The sequence below is a fragment of the Ranitomeya variabilis genome, chromosome 7 (genome assembly GCF_051348905.1).
Source record: "Ranitomeya variabilis isolate aRanVar5 chromosome 7, aRanVar5.hap1, whole genome shotgun sequence".
Lineage (NCBI taxonomy): Eukaryota > Metazoa > Chordata > Amphibia > Anura > Dendrobatidae > Ranitomeya > Ranitomeya variabilis.
Window position 1 is genome coordinate 119,582,066 of NC_135238.1, and position 14,836 is coordinate 119,596,901.

Consider the following 14,836-nt stretch of genomic DNA (forward strand, 5'->3'; position numbering starts at 1 on the left):
TCGTACTGCTATCAAATGGCATAACGAATTCTTCGCTAGCCAATCCAGAAGTGCCTGGCTGGTCTGCCTGTTTTTCACAAATATCTTCCGTGCTAGCTTCAGTAACACGTGCCATTTGCTCAACTGTACTTGCTGCAGGATGATCTCTGGATTGCGCCAGTTCCTGTATTGAATTATCTGAGGAGCAAAGACTTTCAGCCCTTGCTTCTAAATCTTCTGTATGTGAAATAGTAACAGAGCTCTCTGCAGAAGAAGGGGCATTGAAGAAACTACTGATTTTGGGCATTTTGGCATGTTTCTGGCTTTCCTCTCTCTTTTTTTTACGCTTCTGAGCACCGCTCAGATGCTTGTAGCTTGACATAATGGTAAAGCTTCTTTCTGTAGAAACAAAGCACATTCAACCTTATATCCCCACCTCCACAGCAGAGCTTCATAACCTGGAAACCACTTGAACTGAAGAGCTAAATTCAGTAAAACCTTAACTTTAGATTAAACACCTGATCTGGTCTGTCTGACTGTAGGGCATCAATTGCTATGTCTCCTGGAAATACATCACATCTCCCATCAAGGGGTTCTTGCAGACTACCTCTAGTTCCGTGTAACTCAGTGTGACCTTCTAGCTGCAGAACAACTTAGTATAACCACTACTGAACTGCAAAAGCATTGCTCACGTTTCCTCCCTGGCATAACATAAATACACTGAATGGTCTAGGTCTGATGGTAGATTCAGGACCCCTAGCTGAACATCTTTTTTTTATACTGCCCTGCACCACTCGCTGGCTGGGAAGCACTGTTACCCATATCGCCGGGATCACCACTCTCCGAGCTGCCAGGAGGCAGTCAATTAAAATCCTGTGTCAGGCTCTGCCCTGTCGCAATTCATTGCGCGGCGGCCTGCTAGTGATCAGCGAATATACTCGTTACTCAAGATTTCCAGAGCACGCTCGGGTGACCTCCGAGTAACGAGTATATTCGCTCATCACTAATGGCTATGTAACATTCAGAGCAACATGCCCAACAATCACAAGGTGACAACTGTCCATATAACCTGCACTGACTGCAGGCAGGAACTGGAGCCACGACAACGGCACAAAGCCTGACTGTCTGTACTGTGCCATATACTGTATACACAGACACATAGGAGAGAACAGCGGCTTATGGCCACTTCTACCTGACTTGTAATGGTTGGGTATCGCTACCTAATGACTGTCGGCCAGTGGGGGCAATGTCATCCAGGCTCATTCATGCTCCCTTATGTCAAACACAATGATATAACGTAATTTGTGATTTAAATCGGGCGCTCAGTTGTAACTCCGCAGTGTGTGTACATTTAGCCTGTGTTGTGTAACTGTATATGTGCGTAGATACATAGAGTATATGTGTCATCTATATATACACGTGTATGCATATGTGCGCATGTATATGCATAAATATGGTATACATGTCTATGTATGCATGTGTTCAGTGTATGTATACTTTAGTATATTGTATATTTGTGTATGTCTATATGTATGTGTGAGTATACACCAGTATATGCAGTGTTCATTATATATGTATTTATATGGTGAGTATATATCATATATATATTTATGTGGAGTGAATGTCTATGTACATATGTGAGTATACACCAGTATAGACAGTGTATCGTATATTATATGTATATGTGCTATGTATGTGTACATGTGAGCATACACCAGTATACAGCAGTATAAGCACGTACATTATGTGTCTACATATGAGGACACACCAGTATACAGCAGTATAAGCGGGCACATTATGTGTATATATGAGGACACACCAGCATAAGCAGCGTACATTATAAGTGTACGTACAGTGGTGTGTATATGACATGTGAGGACACCCCAGTACACACCAGTATAAGCAGCATAGATTATATGTTTTTATGAGGAGACACCAGTATAAGCAGTGTACAATATGTGTACATATGAGGACACCCCAGTATACAGCAGTATAAGCAGCGTACATTATATGTGTACATGTGAGGACACACCAGTATACACCAGTATAAGCAGCGTACATTATATGTGTACATGTGAGGACACACCAGTATACACCAGTATAAGCAGTGTACATTATATGTGTACATGTGAGGACACACCAGTATAAGCAGTGTACATTATATGTGTACATTTGAGGATACACCAGAATAAGCAGCGTACATTATATGTGTACATGTGAGGACACACCAGTATACACCAGTATAAGCAGTGTACATTATATGTGTACATGTGAGGACACACCAGTAGACACCAGTATAAGCAGCGTACATTATATGTGTACATGTGAGGACACACCAGTAGACACCAGTATAAGCAGCGTACATTATATGTGTACATGTGAGGACACACCAGTAGACACCAGTATAAGCAGTGTACATTATATGTGTACATGTGAGGACACACCAGTAGACACCAGTATAAGCAGCGTACATTATATGTGTACATGTGAGGACACACCAGTAGACACCAGTATAAGCAGTGTACATTATATGTGTACATGTGAGGATACACCAGTATAAGCAGTGTACATTATATGTATACATGTGAGGACACACCAGTAGACACCAGTATAAGCAGCGTACATTATGTGTACATGTGAGGACACACCAGTAGACACCAGTATAAGCAGCGTACATTATATGTGTACATGTGAGGACACCCCAGTATACAGCAGTATAAGCAGCGTACATTATATGTGAATGTAAAGTGCTGTGCCTGTTTGACATGTGAGGACACCCCAGTATACACCAGTATAAGCAGCGTACATTATATGTGAGGACACCCCAGTATACACCAGTATAAGCAGCGTACATTATATGTGAGGACACCCCAGTAGACACCAGTATAAGCAGCGTACATTATATGTGAGGAGTCATGATAGATAGATAGATAGATGATAGATAGATAGATAGATAGATGATAGATAGATGATAGATAGAAAGATAGATAGATAGATAGATAGATGATAGATAGATGATAGATAGAAAGATAGATAGATAGATAGATAGATAGATAGATAGATGATAGATAGATAGATGATAGATAGAAAGATAGATAGATAGATAGATAGATAGATAGATAGATAGATAGATAGATATTAGATAGGTTAGATAGATAATAGGTCATACACTGGGTAATGAATGACTCTTCCATCACAGCCATGTCGCCCATATAGCCGCCCATATTACCTAGTTACGGTTCTGCTGTCCGTCCTCTTGTCTGCCGGTTCCTGTGACGAGGACCAGTCCCTGACAGAGGTGTGAGGCTCCGGTGTGCTCCTCGGTGTCGCCAGCTTAGTGCCCGGCTAGTAGTAGTCCGCCGGCTCCTGCTCTCGCCATCCCCGGTGTGAGCCGCACATGTCTCCTGTCCTATCCTCAGCTCTAACCACACGAACCGCGGCAGCCTGTGCTCTATGCTATTTACTGATAACAAAACAAGGCATAATCAGACAATGGGGCAATCAAGACACTCAATCGTGCTCAAAAGACCCACTCCCAAAAGAACAAACCAGCTCCATATAAATCACTTAAAGAAGAAGGAGTACCAGCGGAGCCAAAATATGGTGCAAAAGTTCAAAAGTTTATTAATTAATCATAATAAAGTGCATAAGTACAAGACATATTTCAAGAAAAGGGATGGTTAAAACATGGATCACTGCCAGTTCCCCCACCGTGATCTCCCACACCTGAGTACTAATCCGGAAGCAGCCAAATGTGTTTAAGATAGAAACCATGGGAGACAATGCAAACACCACAGTACAAGTAAAGTGCTTGAGCGATGCTTACCACTGGAGAGGAGCAAGGTGGGGTATACTGGGTGGGAACCGATCCGTACGAGACCCCCGTACGGATCGGTTCCCACCCAGTATACCCCACCTTGCTCCTCTCCAGTGGTAAGCATCGCTCAAGCACTTTACTTGTACTGTGGTGTTTGCATTGTCTCCCATGGTTTCTATCTTAAACACATTTGGCTGCTTCCGGATTAGTACTCAGGTGTGGGAGATCACGGTGGGGGAACTGGCAGTGATCCATGTTTTAACCATCCCTTTTCTTGAAATATGTCTTGTACTTATGCACTTTATTATGATTAATTAATAAACTTTTGAACTTTTGCACCATATTTTGGCTCCGCTGGTACTCCTTCTTCTTTATGCTATTTACTGAGCCTGAGGCTGCGGGCCCCGCACTGCGCATACACCAAGCGCCTCATGTTATCCAGCTGCGCAGCGCAGACTGTGAACATCCAGTGCTGCGGGAATACAGGGTCCGGGGCGGGAGGAGGAGGAGGCTGGGGAGGGATGTGTAATGTTACCGCTCTAATTCACTGCACACCGGGCTTGTTTTGGGCACAGAACACTGGTATAGCCAATAAATGCACTGACTACACTGCAGCCACAGCAAGTGACTGTGCTGGTGCTACTATACTACTCACAGGAGCGAGCAGCCGTCGGTCGCAAAGGGTGCACGGTGACGTCACTTCCGGTCGCTCGGAAATGAGATCACCGCGCCCCCTATGTGACCTTCCCCCTCCAACTGCAGCGCAGCACCGTGGGGAAGCTTCCTGCTTCCCCACACGCTCATCTCCGACAGGGCCCGACAGCAAAGCCCTGTCGCCTCGCCGCGCGCGCCCCCCCCCCAAAGCCCCCCCCCCCCCTCCCGGACGACTGGTCCCCGACCCGAGCAAAAAAAAAACACAAAAAAAAAAAAAAAAATTAGGTGGCGTACACACCATGGGGCCGGGCAGCACCGGGCCCCCCCGGCCGTGGGGCCCGGATGCGGCGGCACCCGTCGCATACATGGTGTGTACGCCACTGCGTACCATCTGGCTATAGGGCAAGCCAGTTTTAGTGTGTTTTGGGTGCGCGCTAGAGAAATGAAGCAAACTATTAGTTGCACTAGGTTTTTTATAAACTTTTGTACTGAGCATTCCGTCTGTTATATCTAATTTTACATCGAGGAATTCGAGGGAATTACCTCCATAGCAAGCCGTGAATTTCATGTTTTCACTATTTGCACTGTTAAGGTGAGCCACAAAAGAGTCAAACTCATTTCGGGAACCATCCCAGACGATGAAAATGTCGTCTGCGAATCTTAAAAAAAGGCGAATGTGTTTTAGGAAGGGATTCGTAACATTAGTGATGTATTTTTCCTCGAAAACGGCCAGAAATAAATTTGCAAAAACGCAAGCGACGGGCGTACCCATCGCGGTTCCTGTATGTTGTAGGAACCATTTTTCTCCGAATTTGAATGCATTATGGGACAGTACAAAATGTAAGCTCTCCACGACAAACGAAATAAAATTATTGTCTTTCTCGGTGTTAGAAAGAATAGTTCTAATCGCTTCAATGCCTTTATCCTGAGGAATTCGTGTGTACAGACTGACGACATCGATCGAAGTTAATGAAAAGGTAGGTTGCCAGTCTATAGATTGGAGCGCTGACAGAAAGGCACCTGAATCCTTAACAAATGAGGGAATCTGGGGCAGCAGTGGTTTTAGCAACCAATCAAGGAATTGTGACAGGGGCTCTGTCAAAGATCCAATGCCTGATATAATCGGGCGACCCGGGGGTGCTACGGGATTTTTATGAATTTTAGGCAGACTATACCAATAAGGTATAGATGGATGGAGGGGAAACAACTTCTCTGCCCTATTTTTCGATAAAGTGCCATTTGATACGTATTTATTCAATAAACTTCGTAATTTTTCTTTATATTTCACCATTGGATTGTGATCCAAGGGAATATAAGTATTTTTGTCATCCAATTGAGACATGGCTTCATTAACATAATAACTTTTATTGAGTAAAACTAAATTTCCCCCCTTGTCTGCTTTCCTGATGATTACATTATCCCACTGCTGCATCTCCCTTAGTGCCAATTCCTCCTTTTTAGACAAATTCTTTAACGGTTTATGGTACAAAAGAGCTTCAACATCTTTGATTACTAGATCGTGGAACAAGTCAATCAAATTGCCCGGAGATATAGGGGGCATGTAGGTGGAACTTAAACCACCCCTGAATGGCTCAATATCGCTATTGCTATTCACATTAGTGCCTGGAGAAGTCGTCTCATCCATCGATGTATCAAGATTGGTAAGTAACCATGCATCCTCTAGATCTTGAGGAGTTGTTGAAGGAAGAGCTATAAAGCCCAGTGGGCCAATGGACGCTGGAATGTCAGAAGTAACTATACTTGGCCTGTGACTCTGATTTTTATTGCTGAAAAAATGTTTATGCAGATGTAATTTTCTTGTAGCCCTAAAGAGTTCAATTTTAAAGTTTGTTAAATTAAAGTCATCTGGAATACAGAAATTTAACCCAAGAGAAAGCACTTTTTTCTGTTCTGGGGACAAAATTTTACTCGATAAATTGATAATCTGGAGTTCATTATTCCTCACTTCCTCCACGAAACCTGTTTGCGTTTCCTTTGCGGACTTTTTTCGACCCCCTCTCCTGACCTTTTTCCTAAAGGGATGTTTGCCTCTAATGTTGGCGAAGGGGCGGTAGTTTCATTCCTCAGATCTTCCACGCCGCTGGAATTGGAGTCTGTTATCCAACCGTCTTTTTGCGGCTTACGTCGCTTGAATTTCTTTGAAGGGTGAGGTCTTTGAAAATTTCGTTTTACACTGTTTTTATTTTTATTCCAGGTAAAAATTTGCCCCGTAACGAAGTCCCGCGTGGCCTACGTGTGTTCAAAGAAATTTCCCAGTTTTCAGATGATCCCACATTCCAGACGGCATGGGACGAAATACATCTACAATGCTCCAGGAATCTACTTGCGTTGGTGGTATCGCAAAACGAGAAGGAATATGCAGCTCTTTGTGTGCAATTGGAGAAAGCTAAACAAGAGCTAAAATCCCGGATTACGGACGCCCAAAATAATTCATTTTTAAATAAATTGGAGAAAAAACTTGTCTTAATTCAAATTGAAACAAAACAACAAAAGAAAGACAAATTCCTTAGAGACAAGAACGACTTCATTACGGGGCAAATTTTTACCTGGAATAAAAATAAAAACAGTGTAAAACGAAATTTTCAAAGACCTCACCCTTCAAAGAAATTCAAGCGACGTAAGCCGCAAAAAGACGGTTGGATAACAGACTCCGATTCCAGCGGCGTGGAAGATCTGAGGAATGAAACTACCGCCCCTTCGCCAACATTAGAGGCAAACATCCCTTTAGGAAAAAGGTCAGGAGAGGGGGTCGAAAAAAGTCCACAAAGGAAACGCAAACAGGTTTCGTGGAGGAAGTGAGGAATAATGAACTCCAGATTATCAATTTATCGAGTAAAATTTTGTCCCCAGAACAGAAAAAAGTGCTTTCTCTTGGGTTAAATTTCTGTATTCCAGATGACTTTAATTTAACAAACTTTAAAATTGAACTCTTTAGGGCTACAAGAAAATTACATCTGCATAAACATTTTTTCAGCAATAAAAATCAGAGTCACAGGCCAAGTATAGTTACTTCTGACATTCCAGCGTCCATTGGCCCACTGGGCTTTATAGCTCTTCCTTCAACAACTCCTCAAGATCTAGAGGATGCATGGTTACTTACCAATCTTGATACATCGATGGATGAGACGACTTCTCCAGGCACTAATGTGAATAGCAATAGCGATATTGAGCCATTCAGGGGTGGTTTAAGTTCCACCTACATGCCCCCTATATCTTCGGGCAATTTGATTGACTTGTTCCACGATCTAGTAATCAAAGATGTTGAAGCTCTTTTGTACCATAAACCGTTAAAGAATTTGTCTAAAAAGGAGGAATTGGCACTAAGGGAGATGCAGCAGTGGGATAATGTAATCATCAGGAAAGCAGACAAGGGGGGAAATTTAGTTTTACTCAATAAAAGTTATTATGTTAATGAAGCCATGTCTCAATTGGATGACAAAAATACTTATATTCCCTTGGATCACAATCCAATGGTGAAATATAAAGAAAAATTACGAAGTTTATTGAATAAATACGTATCAAATGGCACTTTATCGAAAAATAGGGCAGAGAAGTTGTTTCCCCTCCATCCATCTATACATTATTGGTATAGTCTGCCTAAAATTCATAAAAATCCCGTAGCACCCCCGGGTCGCCCGATTATATCAGGCATTGGATCTTTGACAGAGCCCCTGTCACAATTCCTTGATTGGTTGCTAAAACCACTGCTGCCCCAGATTCCCTCATTTGTTAAGGATTCAGGTGCCTTTCTGTCAGCGCTCCAATCTATAGACTGGCAACCTACCTTTTCATTAACTTCGATCGATGTCGTCAGTCTGTACACACGAATTCCTCAGGATAAAGGCATTGAAGCGATTAGAACTATTCTTTCTAACACCGAGAAAGACAATAATTTTATTTCGTTTGTCGTGGAGAGCTTACATTTTGTACTGTCCCATAATGCATTCAAATTCGGAGAAAAATGGTTCCTACAACATACAGGAACCGCGATGGGTACGCCCGTCGCTTGCGTTTTTGCAAATTTATTTCTGGCCGTTTTCGAGGAAAAATACATCACTAATGTTACGAATCCCTTCCTAAAACACATTCACCTTTTTTTAAGATTCGCAGACGACATTTTCATCGTCTGGGATGGTTCCCGAAATGAGTTTGACTCTTTTGTGGCTCACCTTAACAGTGCAAATAGTGAAAACATGAAATTCACGGCTTGCTATGGAGGTAATTCCCTCGAATTCCTCGATGTAAAATTAGATATAACAGACGGAATGCTCAGTACAAAAGTTTATAAAAAACCTAGTGCAACTAATAGTTTGCTTCATTTCTCTAGCGCGCACCCAAAACACACTAAAACTGGCTTGCCCTATAGCCAGATGGTACGCTATAGGAAAATTAATAATAATGAGGGAACTTTTCATCAACAAATTGCCGAATTAAAATCTGATTTTTTAGACAGGAAATATCCAGCAGATATTTTGGAACAGGCTGAATCTCGTGTGAGGCACCTCACACAGGGCGAGCTATTAAAAACACGCAAACATGATTCTCGATCTTCCCATAATAATAAAAGTGGTCAAAAAAGATTTACCTTCACCTTTGCACATAGTCCCATGGATAAAGCAGTATATGCAGCTATAAATAAGCACTGGCATGTACTACAAAATGACAGAGAGCTATTGCCTCTAGTTTCAAATAGACCACGTTTTGGGTATAAACGCACGAGAAATTTAGGTGACCTAATAGTTAAAAATAGACTCCCTACAGCGGTAAATAATTGGCTCTCACGAGCGCAACCAATAGGGAACTTCAAATGAGGGAACTGCAAATTTTGCAATTTGAGATATATACAAAACCTGATACATATAGGTCCAGTACGCCATAATGTTCAACAATTAATCACGTGTAAAACCCAATTCGTCGTTTATATTATTATTTTTTGTCCATGTCGGTTCTACTATATTGGCAAGACGATACGCCCAATGGTTACTAGATTTAAAGAGCATTACACCTCTATCACTTCTGGAAAAGGGTGTCCACGACTCATTAAACACGTACGCGATCAACATAATGCCGACCCAAATGTACTGCGCTTTGCGGGTTTAGAAATGGTCAAAAACCCCGTGCAGGGCGGTGATCGTAATAAAATTCTTTTGCAACACGAAGCTAAATGGATATTGGATACCAATGCGCAGGGACCTCTAGGGTTAAATGACAAACTTGACATGTCGGTCTTTTTATAAATGCATTTATATAAGATAAGAATAATATTTCTATTCTTTTCTCTTGCCTTATACTTCTAATTAATATATTTCATGTAAGCTTATTACTACTGTTGTTTGCACACAACTTTTAATAATTGTTTTTATTTCACATCCGTGAAATTTTGCGTCATTCAACTCCCTATAAAGGATATGACGTTTTTAATGTGCACCTGTGGACCCGTGGAAGCGCATCGGCGCGAAACGGCCGTCGTCCTCTCTTTTTCCTCCTTGCACCGTCTCCCGCTCCCAGCCGCCTCTCCGTATGACGCTTGTCTGATTTTAAGATGAATAAAGGTTTCTAATTCAGCAGTGCCTTGGGGTGAGTGCCACATTTCTTTTTCAATTTCTACGGACTTGTGTTGTTTTTCCATGTTGAGCACCCCCGCTGATGCCTGCGCTTTTGAGTACATGTGACAAATGAACTTTGGTGGCAAAAATAAGTTGTTAACATACAGCCCGGTGCCGTCCGCACACCTCATTAACTTGGTCTCCATATGCTTTTATATCCCAACATGAAAAACACCAAAAAAGGAAAAATTCAAGAATATACACCAAAAGCAGGCAGAGATGCTTACCTGTCTAAATAGGCCTCAATACAAATGCACAAGCAGGGTGCAGCGGACCCAAACAAAATAGCAAATGCACAAGTGCAATACCTAATGAAACAGCCAGCCTTCAATCAGGGTTTGGCCGTGTGGTACACCAATGCACTGAGATACATACTCTGTATGTGGCGTGTTCACACAAGGAATGCAAAGCATCTGGCTCCAGCCTATTAATGACGCCCTATAGCGGGCTGCCCAGTGCTAAAATGCATCCTGTGTGAACAGAGGCCACAGTGTACAGAACCATTTGGGCCCAACTGCACCCTGCAAAAAAAATACGTGCAAAACAAAACATATAAATATATGTAAGGTATTAGTTGATATTCTGGCCATAATATGCAAGCCGGCAACCCGCGCCAATGGTCCTTATGTTTTGCCAGTCCTACTCTAACATGAAAAACACCAAAAAAGGAAAAATTCTAGAAAATACACCAAAAACACTATTTTGTTTGGGTCCACTGCACCCTGCTTGTGCATTTATATTGAGGCCTATTTAGACAGGTAAGCATCTCTGCCTGTTTTTGGTATATGCTTTTATATTCCCTTAAGTCAGTTGTGGCAGCGGTTAGATGCGGCGCTTCCGCCGACAAATTGGGCATGACGTCAGCCCACAGTCAGCGTCACGTGCTGCCGGCTCACAACCCCCCATCCGACGCGTCAGGATGAGGGGGCGGAGCCAGCCACAGTACAGACGTGTCTCCAGGGAGACACATACCCGGAAGTCTGCAGAAGCGCTCACCACTGTAAGAGGCTGGAACTAGATGTTAATGTCCTACACTGTGTGAATGATCATTGATCCTAAGGTGAATATGGAGCGCCCCCAGACGCAGGGCCACGGGGTACTCGGTATCGGGCCTCTCTGTCTCAGTTCTGGGGTTGTCACGGTGGCTAGACCCAGCCCGTGACCCTGCTAAGGGGCGTCCAATGAAAGTTGTAGGTGGTGGTGCAGGTCGCGATGAATAACGAGGACACAGGGTTGCAGTCTCTTTACCTCTTTACTGAAGGCTTCAAAATCCTCAATCCAGAGGACGGTTAACAGGGCTGTCTGAGACCGGCCGGTCCGATGGCACCTCCAGAGTTCCCTTTGCAGGTGGAAATCTCTGCCTACCTTCTAGCACCTGTGTGTTGTAGTACTTCCCTGCTGAGCACCACGGGATAGTCCTCACAACTGTTGTGTCTGTTTCTGATGTTCTTTCCCACAACTTATGTCTGTTCTGATGTTCTTCTCCGTCCCCCAGATGTTATGGATAGGACGCACCCGTATGATGGGTAGGCCTGGAGTTCTTCCGGGACCCTAGTGACGCCCCTCTCCCACAGTTGCCCCCTATGTCTGCTTAGGTGATTTAGGTGAGACAGCCAACCTATAATTAACTGTCCTGCCGTTGGTTTGAAGTAATGCTTGGAGCTCAATACTTCCTCGGCGTTCCGGCCACCGGCTACGCGCCTCAGTAGGATGTTGCCTCGATCTTACAGCACGACTCCTGCTGGTGTTATCTCCTTTTTGCTTTGATCTCGTTTCTCACTCTCCACAATAAACCTCACTTCTTGTCCTTTCTTGAGATACCGCCGCGATGTAGTGCAGGCGCGGTTCCTTAACATTCTGTCCTTTTCGCTAGGCCTCTGTCAGGATCCCACCCCTGACAGGGACCCCCCTGAATCTTCCCCTGCAACACCCTCTGCCACAGGATGTTGCCTGGTTCCAACCCAGTCAGCTTCTGTCTAACTTTCTATCCAACCCCCAGTTTTACCAGATTGTGAGGAGTGGTCTAATACATAGCAACCTTAGCTCCCCCTGGAGGCCAGACTATGAAGTGTATTGGTGTCTGTGATACCTGGTCAGGTGAACTCCTTAAGTGCCATCAGACGTACCATCACTCCCCTTAGCGGCGGAGCATCAGTACTGCAACGACAAGGACTCTGGGGCGCTGCAAATATTACTGCATGAACTCCCGAATGACTCCCTTTACACATAATATAATAAAGTATGTATATGCACATATGTTTCTATCTTCACACATTATCGATTAGATGCGTGATCTACAATATGTATCAGTGAGTAGTTCGTACTGCATAAATAAATGATAATAAATGTATGTGAATATTTCATGTGCCAGCTATAATACACTGACATACTAGTGATGCAGTTAGCAAATGAAGTGAACTTAAAGGAGCCATAAAAGGTACCTAAACATATATATAAGTGAGCACATTAGTGAAACTGAAAGTGTAAAGGGCATGAGTGAGCAGTGACTATCATTCAATTAAAAATACCTAGTGCACATCAAACAAATTAATTTAATTTAAGCTGATTTCCAAAGACATATATTGAGAAGATTGGTCATACAGTAATTCGAATGTATAAATGTGCGAACAGTGCCGGTGATAGTTATGTGAAATTACATATATAACATTCAACAAAGACTTACAAAAATTTTTTTAAACAGATTTACACACTGCTCAGTGTCATTGATGAGTGTGCTTCTGAGGTGCCAAAATACAGCAAAAAATCAAAAATCCCTGTGACAAGGTGTATAGATAATAAGCCTTATGGTATAACAATGTGCCATATATTCCCATAATGATTCCATATTGAAACACCTCAGAGTCTCAGAAGCATCACAATATAGAAATGGCTATCAAAATTCACTCCTATTCAAAGATACATATAATGATCACGGAAATTACACAAACTAACATATCATATACACAAGTAAATCTTGAACAGTCACTTGTTCCTAAGATGTCAAGTTCCAAGGAGTAGCAGTCCAGGGGTATATTGTTTTTCACAGCCGAATTTTCATCCACAATAGTGAAGAAACATGAACCACCACAAAGGCACAGCAAAGGTAATGTGAACTAGAAAAATAAGATAAAAACAATGTTAAATTATACAGTAAAAACGAAAAACACACAAAACCACATTAAAGAAAGGGGGCAAAGCATAGAACTTCATTCAAACCTCTAGGTTGAACAGAGTCAATTTTGGAGATCCACCGTGCCTCCAGTTGAGCTAAGTCTCTCCTCCAATTTCCACCTCTTTGATCTATGCGTACCTTATCGATCCCCATCACCTTCAATAAGCTACCATCACAATTATGAAATTGTCTGAAATGCGTTGGTACCGTTTTAGAGAGGTTGTGTCCTCAATCTCTCTAGTATTGATAATGTCCCTGTAATGTTCCCTCACTCGGTTTTTTAAGGGTCTGGAGGTCAGGCCCACGTAAATCTTTTTACAGGGGCAGGTCACATGGTACATAGTACCCCAATGGTACTACAAGTAATGTGTTGGGTGATTGTGAATGTCTTTTCACCCATACTAGACTCAAATGTAAATGCCCGTACCATGTTAGGGCATGCAATACAGTTATTACAAGGAAAAAATCCCCATTTTTGCCCCTTGGAGCCAAAAGCTTTTTCTGGGATTGGTCCTGCATAATAACTGTGGACCAATTGGTCTTTGAGGTTACTGGACCTTCTGTAAGTGATCGAAGGCCGATCACTGATGTGTTTGCCTAAGGTCCTATCAGTCAACAACAGTGGCCAGTATTTTTCAAGAGCGGCCCTTACCTCAGACCATTTCCCATTATAGGTTGAGAAGAATCTCACTTTTTGTTCTGTTGGTTCCTTGGTTCTGGGTAGTAGCAAGTCCATTCATCTCACTTTTTGAGCTCTTTTTAGACCCCTCATAATACTCGGTTTCGAGTATCCCCTGTCTTCAAATGTAGTTGTTAAAATTTCAGCCTGCTCAGAAAAAGTGCCATCATTAGAGCAAATCCTCCTAGCTCTTAAGAATTGACCCGTAGGGATTCCATTAATCAGTGGCTATGGATGCGATGATGTTGCATGGAGTATAGAGATAACGTCCGTGTCTTTTCGGTAGACATTGGTTTCCAGGATTCCATGTGGTCCTTTCAGGATTTGTATATCCAGAAAATCTATTGATGTCTGGCTGCACTTGCATGTCAACCTGATATTCATTCCATTGTTATATATAACACCCAGGGGTGGGATTCAAATTTTTAACAACAGGTCCTCTAAGTTGCCGGAATTTTGGCCACGCCCATTTTCAATAACCCCGCCCATACTAATAACCCACGCCCAGTGGCACGATTCATATTTTTGGGAGCAGTTTGTCTCCCTTAATGACAAGAATACGTTATGTATGCATGGGTGGCTCAGGCACTGGCTCATCTCCCATCCCCCCCCCCCCGTATGCGTGGCCCATCGCCGGCGCGGCTCCCCAGTCCCATCTTGTATCATGGCTCCCCGTCTACCGCGGACCTCCTACATGCTCGCCGCCGGCTCCCTTCATCCTCCCTGGCTGCCTGCCTGGAATGATTCATGATTCATCCCGCCGCCCCCCCCCATGCGTGGCTCATCGCCGGCTCCCCGACGCTCCCAGTCCCATCTTGTATCATTCATGGGCATGGCTCCCCGTCCTGGCCGTCCACCGCAGACCTCCTCCTCCCCGCCGGCTCCCCCGTCCTCCCTGGCTGGAATGA